Source organism: Prionailurus viverrinus, chromosome C2 (assembly GCF_022837055.1).
Source record: "Prionailurus viverrinus isolate Anna chromosome C2, UM_Priviv_1.0, whole genome shotgun sequence".
Classification (NCBI taxonomy): domain Eukaryota; kingdom Metazoa; phylum Chordata; class Mammalia; order Carnivora; family Felidae; genus Prionailurus; species Prionailurus viverrinus.
Genome location: NC_062569.1, coordinates 113,854,937 through 113,863,040, shown reverse-complemented (window position 1 = coordinate 113,863,040; position 8,104 = coordinate 113,854,937).

The following is an 8,104-nucleotide window of genomic DNA, read 5'->3' as shown; positions in this document are numbered from 1 at the left end:
CAAAAGCCAGGGAACATTCACAGGGGAAAAGAAAAAGCAGGTGATGCCAATGCCAATGGAACACAGATGTTGGAGATACCTAACATATTTATCTAACTTTAAAACAGCTTTTGGGGCTCCTGGGTGTCTCAGTCGGTTAAGCGTCTGACTTCGGTGCAGGTCATGATCTCGTGGGCTGTGAGTTTGAGCCCCACGTTGGACTCTGTGCTGACAGCTTGGAGACTGGAGCCTGCTTCAGATTCTGTGTCTCCCTTTCTCTCTGCCCCTCCCCAACTCATGCTGTGTCTCTCTCTGTCAAAAATAAATAAACATTAAAAAAATTTTAAAACAGTTATTGTAAAAATGCCCAAAGTAGAGATGAACATTCTTGAAACAAATGGGTAGTCTCAGCATAGAACTAGAAGATATAACAACAAAGAGGATGAACATTTTAAAACTGAAGTGTACAATAGCTGGAATAAAAACTGACTGAATAGATCCAATTAAAGAATGAAAATGGCATTTATTTCTTTTTGTTGTCTGATAGCAGTGACTAGGGTTTCCAGTACTATGTTGAAGAGAAATGGTGAGAGTGGACATCCTTGTCTTGTTCGTGATCTTAGGGGAAAAGCTCTTAGTTTTTGCCCATTGAGGATGATATTAGCTGTGGGGTTTTCATATATGGCCTTTATTATGTTGAGGAATGTTCCCTCTAAACCCACTTGTTCAAGGTTTATGTCATGAATGGATGTTGTTTTTTGTCAAATGCTTTTTCTGCGTCTATTGAAATGATCATATGCTTCTTATCCTTCATCTTACTGATGTGATATATCATGTTCATTGATTTATGAACATTGAACCACCCTTGCAGCCCAGGAATAAATCCCACTTGATCATGGTGAATTTTTGTTTAATGTATTGTTGAATTCAGTTTGCTACTATTCTGAGGATTTTTGCATCTATGTTCATCAGGGATATGGGTCTGTAGTTCTCTTTTTTTTTTTTTTTTTTTTTTAATTTATTTTTGGGACAGAGAGAGACAGAGCATGAACGGGGGAGGGGCAGAGAGAGAGGGAGACACAGAATCGGAAACAGGCTCCAGGCTCTCTGAGCTGTCAGCACAGAGCCCGACGCGGGGCTCGAACTCACGGACCGAACTCACGGACCGCAAGATCGTGACCTGGCTGAAGTCGGACGCTTAACAGACTGCGCCACCCAGGCGCCCCATGTAGTTCTCTTTTTTAGTGGTCTCTTTATCCAGTTTTGGTATCAGGATAATGCTGGCCTCATAGAATGAATTTGGAAGTTTTCCTTTTTCAGTTTTTTGGAATAGTTTGGAAAGAATAGGTATAAATTCTTCTTTAAATGTTTAGTAGAATTCATCAGAGTTTTTTTTTTTTTTTTTTTAACGTTTATTTATTTTTGGGACAGAGAGAGACAGAGCATGAACGGGGGAGGGGCAGACAGAGAGGGAGACACAGAATTGGAAACAGGCTCCAGGCTCTGAGCCATCAGCCCAGAGCCCGACGCGGGGCTCGAACTCACGGACCGCGAGATCGTGACCTGGCTGAAGCCGGACGCTTAACCGACTGCGCCACCCAGGCGCCCCTGGAGTTTTTGATTGCTGATTCAATTTCTTTACTGCTTATTAGTCTGTTCAAATTTTCCATTTCTTTGTGTTTCAGTTTTGGTTTATAGGTTTCTAGGAATTTATCCATTTGTTCTAGGTTGTCCAATTTGTTAGCATATAGTTTTTCATAATACCCTCTTATAGTTGTTTGTATATCTGTGATGTTGGTTTTTATTTCTCCTCTCTCATTTGTGATTTTGAGTCCTTTCTCTTTTTTTTCTTGAGAAGTCTGGCTAGAGGTTTATCAATTTTATTGACTTTTCCAAAGAACCAGTTCCTGATTTCATTGATCTGTTCTATTGTTTTCTATTGTTTTTAGTTTTTATATCATTTATGTCTGATCTATCATATCATTTATGTCTGATCATTTCATTGATCTGTTCTATTGTTTTCTATTGTTTTTAGTTTTTATATCATTTATGTCTGCTCTACTCTATTATTTCCTTCCTTCTGATCATTTTAGGTTTTAAACAAAACCTAAAGTTGTTCTTTCTCGAGCAACTTTAGGTGTAAGGTTAGGTTGTTTACTTGAGATTTTTCTTATTTCTTGAGATAGGCCTGTATTGCTATAAACTTCCCTCTTAGAACCACTTTTGCTACATCCCAGAGGTTTTGGACCATTGTGTTTTCATTTTCATTTGTTTCCATGTATTTTTTTTTTTTTATTTCTTCTCTCTCTCTCTCTCTCTTTTGTTTTTCCCTGGTTGACCGATTTATCGTTTGGTAGCATGCTGTTTAGACTCCATGTATTTGTGGTCTTTCTAGATTTTTCTCTTGTGGTTGACTTCTAGTTTTATAGTATGTGGTCAGAAAAGGTGACTTTTATCTTCATGAATTTGTTGAGGCTGGTTTTGTGGGCTAATATGTGACCTATTTGGGAGAATGTTCCATGTGTGCACTTGAAAAGAATGTGTACTCTGCTGTTTTAGGATGGAATGATCTGAACGAATGTATCTGTTAAATCTATCTGTTTTTGTGTGTCATTCAAAGCCATTGTTTCCTTGTTGATTTTCTGTTTAGATGATCTGTGGATTGATGCAAGTAGGGTATTAAAGGTAAGGAAGGAAGTAAAGGTAAGAAAGAAGTAAAACTTCACTATTTGCAGATGACATGATACTATATAGAGAAAACCAAAAGACTACATCAAAACCTGCTAGAAGTGATAAATGAATTCAGTAAAGTTGTGGGATATAAAATCAGTGTATAGCTGTTGCATTTCTATACACCAATAATGAAACAGCAGAAAGAAAAAATAAGAAAACAATCCCGTTTATAATTGCACCCAAAATAATAAGATACCTAGGAATAAACCTAACCAAAAAGGCAAAAGACCTGTACTCTGTAAACTATAAAACACAGATGAAAGAAATGGAAGATGATACAAAGAAATGGAAAGACATTCCATGTTCATGGATTGGAAGAACAAATATTGTTGAAATGTCTGTACTACCCAAAGCAATCTACACATTTAATGCAATCTCTATTAAAATACCAACAACACTTTTCACAGAACTAAAACAAACAATTCTAAAATTTGTATGGAATTACAAAAGACCCTGAATAGCCAAAACAATCTTGAAAAAGAAAAGCAACGCTGGAGGCATCACAATTCTGGATTTCAAGTTATATTACAAAGCTTTAGTAATTAGACTAGTATGGTACTGGGACAAAAATCAAAGGCACAGAGATCAAAGGAACATAAAAGAAAACCCAGAAATAAACCCATAACTGTATGGCCAACAAATCTTCAACAAAGTAGAAAAGAATATCCAATGGAAAAAAAGACAATCTCTTCAAAAAACGGTGTTGAACAAACTGTACAGCGACATGCAAAAGAAGGAAACTGGACCACTTTCTTAGACCATACACAAAATTACATTCAACATGGATTAAAGATCTAAATGTGATACCTGAAACCATTAAAATCCTAGAACACAGGCAGTAACTTCTTTGATATCAGCCATAGCAACTTTTTTTTAGATATGACTACGGAGGCAAGGGAAACAAAAGCAAAAATAAACTATTGGGACTATATCAAAATAAAAAGCTTCTGCACAGCAAAGTAAACAATCAACAAAACTAAAAGGCAACCTATGGAATAGGAGAAAATATTTGCAAATGACATGTTCAATAAAGCATTAGTATACAAAATAAAGAACTTATACAACTCAATACCCAAAAAACAAATAATCCAATTTAAAAATGTGCAGAAGGCATGAACAGACATTTCTCCAAAGAAGACATACAGATGACCAACAGATGCATGAAAGTATGCTTATCATCACTTACCATCAGGGAAATGCAAATCAAAATTACAAGATCACCTCACACCTGTCAGAATAGCTGAAATCAACAACATAGGAAACAGTAGGTGTTGGGGAGGATGTGGAGAAGAAGGAATCCACTTGCATTGTTGGTGGGAATGAAAACTAGTGCAGCCACTGTGGAAAACAGTATGGAGTTTCTTCAAAAAGTTAAAAATAGGGGTGCCTGGGTGGCTCAGTCAATTAAGCAACCGACTTCTGCTCAGGTCATGATCTTGCGATTCATGAGTTCAAGCCCCACATCAGGCTCTGTGCTGACAGCTCGGAGCCTGGAGCCTGCTTTGGATTCTATGTCTCCCTCTCTCTCTCTGCCCCTACCCCGCTCATACTCTGTCTCTCTCTCTCTCAAAAATAAATAAAGATTTTTTTTTAAGTTAAAAATAGAACTACCCTCCAATCCAGCAATCACACTACTGGGTATTTACCCAAAGAATACAGGAACACGAATTAAAATGGATACATACATCTCTATGTTTATAGCAGCATTGTTTACAATAGCCAAGATGTGGAAGCAGCCCAAGTGTCCACTGATAAAGAAGGTGTGGGGTGTGTGTGTAATAGAATATTATTCATCCACAAAAAGAATGATATGTTGCCATTTGCTAAAGAGTATAATGCTAAGTGAAATAAGTTGGCCAGAGAAAGACAAATACCATATGATTTCACTCATATATGGAATTTAAGAAACAAATGAGCAAAGGGAAATAGACAAATCAAGAAACAGACTCTTAATTATGGAGAACAAACTGACAGTTACCAGAGGGGAGGAGTGTAGGGGATTGGGTTAAGAAGATGATGGAGATTAAGGAGTAGATTTGTGATGAGCACTGGTTGATGTATGGAACTGTTGTATACACCTGAAACTATTATACACCTGAAACTAACACAATATGTTAACTAACTTGAATTAAAATAAAAATTTAAAACAAAACAAAACAAAACAAAACAAAACAATGAGGGTTGCCTGGGTGGCTTAGTCAGTTAAGCATCCAACTTTGGCTCAGGTCATGATCTCACAGTTCGTCTGTGCTGACATCTCAGAGCCTGGAGCCTGCTTTGAATTCTGTGTCTCCCTCTCTCTCTGCCCTTCCCTTGTTCACACTCTGTCTCTCTCAAAATTATATAAACATTTTTAAAAAAAGATTTAAAAAATGAATGAAAATGAGAGGAAAGACTCCATGAACATGAAGGTAGATTAATAGAAATCATCCAATTTGAATAATAGAAAGATTGAATTTAAAAAATAGAGCCTTATGGAACTGTAGGATAACATCAAAAAGTCCATTTTCATATAAGCAGTATCCCAGAAGGAGAAGAGAGTAAGGAGCATAAGAAGTATTTTAAGTAATAATGATGAAAAACTTCCCAAATTTGATTAAGGGCATAGCATACAGACTTCAGAAGCAGGGCTTGAAAACATCTAGAGAAAATGACACATAATTTATAGGGAAATACCAATTCAAATGACTGCTGATTTCTCATCAGAAATCATTGAAGCCATAAGGAAATGGTACGCTATTTTTTAAGTGCTTTAAAAATAAAAGTATAAACAGGGAATAATGTCCAGCAAAAATATCCTTCAAGAATAAAGATGTAATAAAGATACCCTAAGAATTACAAAAAGCAAGAGCATTTATTGCCACCAAATCTGCTCTAGAAGAATTGCTATAGGAAATTCTCTAAACAGAAGGGAAATGATACCAGAAGGAAACTTAACATCCTGTGTTCTTTAAAACATATTTGACAGTTAAAAATATGTTATGGGGGGTTGCGCCTGGGTGACTCAGTCAGTCACTTAACAGTGTCTGATTCTTGATTGAGGCTCTGGTCATCATCTCATGGTTCATGGGATCAAGCCCCATATTGGGCTCCATGGTGGCAGTGTGCTCACATACTCTCTCTCTAAATAAATAAAATCATATTACTGTTAATTTTGGCCCAAGTCATAGTCTTACAGTTTATGTTTTTGAGCCCCACATGGGATTCTCTCTCTCTGCCCCTCTCCCACTCTCTCTCTCAAAATAAATAAGCATTAAAAAAATAAAAAATAAATTTAAAAAATGTGTTATGGGGGTTTTAATTTATATAGATGTAATGTGCAATACAACTACAAAGTAAAGGGGGGAGAATATAGGGTCAAATATGTCTCTTTCCACATAATTCTTGAAGTGGCATTTTTTTCTAAGTAGACTGTGAAAAGTATGGTTGTTGTAATATCTTTTACAGAAATTTTTAAGTAATCTCCCAATGTGGGGCTCAAACTCACCCTGAGATCAAGAGCCACACTCTATTGATTGAGCCAATTCAGGTGCTCCTGGTTGTTGTAGTATCTAAAGAAGGCACTAAAAAAAACTACACAAAGAAATATAGTCAACAGTGTAATAAATAAGTTAAAATGGAACACTGATATGTGTTCAAATTATCCAAAAGAAGGCATAGAAGAAGCAGAGTAAACAAAATGTGGAGGTAACAAACAGAAAACAGAATGGGAGACCTAACCTAAATCCAAACATATCAATAATTCAATAATAACATATCAATAATTTATCAATAATAAATGTAAATGGTGCAGAGGCACCTGGGTGGCCCAGTTGGTTGAGCATCCAACTCTTGATTTCAGCTCAGGTCATGGTCCCAGGGTTGGAATCAAGCGTCATGTCAGGCTCTACACTGAGTGTGGAGCCTTCTTGAGATTCTCTCTCTCTCCCTCTGCCCCTCTCCACCACTCACTCTCTCTCTCTCTCTCTAAAATAAAAAATACATTTCACATGTAAATGGTGTAAACACACCAATTAAAAGAATGGATAAAAACATTACTGAACTATATGCTCTCTATAAGTAATTCACTGCAAGTATAGTGATATAAGTAAGTAAAAAGATAAGAAAAGACTTACTGTACAAACACTACACTATTCAAAGGAAAGCTGGAGTAGCAATATTAATATCAGACCAAGGAGATTTCAGAGAAAGGAAAATCACCAGGAATAAAGATGGCCATTACTTAGTAATAAAGGGTCAAGTCACCAAGAAGATAACAATTTTAAATGTGCACTTACCTAAACACTTCTTCAGAATACATGAAGAAAAATTGACAGAACTATAAGAAATCTATCCATGACTATAGTTGGGTACTTCCATACTTCTCTCTCAATAATGGATAGGCCCTGTAGACAGATATCATCAAGGATATAAGAACTGAAAGTATCATCAACCTGCTAGGTCTAAATGACATTCATAGGACACCCAATCCAACATCAGAGTAGCACTTTTTTTCAAGTGTATATGGAATATTCACCAAGTCATAAAACAAGCCATAATAGATTCAAAACAGTTGAAACCATTCAAAGTGCATTCTGACCATGAAAGAATTAGATTAGAAATCAATAAACATTAAAAAATCACTACTTAGAAATTACACACTTCTAAACAATCCATAGGTCAAAGAGGATGATTCAAGGGAAACTAAAAAAATATTTGTAACTAAACAAAAATTAAAATGCACCACATCAAAATTTGGAAGCTGTAGTTAACAGCATATATATTAAGGAAATATATAGAATTAAATATACAGCATTAAATTAGAAAAAAAAAGGAAAGATTTGAAGTCAATATTATGTTTCTATGTTAAGAAATAGAAAAAGAGGAGCAAACCTGAAGCAAGCAGATTGAAAGAAATAATACAGATTAGAGTAGACACCAATGATACTAAAAACACAATAGAGAAAATAAATAAAACCACAAGCTGGCTCTTTGAAAACAAAACATAACTGCCATAGCTGTGAAATGGGTTCTAGGCCTTGGGTGGACCTTGCTTTGATCCACATAGTCTCTCATCTCCTGATCTTGATCGAGTTATTACGTAATTCTCACTAATAGAATACAAGACACTCTATATCGTAAAACCAGCTTTTTTGTGGCAACCAGTAAGTATTCAGGAGGCTGGGGGTACTTTGCTAGGGCTTTGACCAGCCATGGTAAAATGAACTATTTAGAAATTATACCTAAGAACTGAAAACAGGTAGTAAACCACAATATTGTATTATTTCTTTTTTCTCCTTCTGTTTTCGTCAATGTGGGTGTGTGAAGATACCTATGTAAACACACATGCATGTATATATGTTTGAATCAAGACAGATGTAGGACACTGAAAAAAAAGGTGATCTTTTACAAA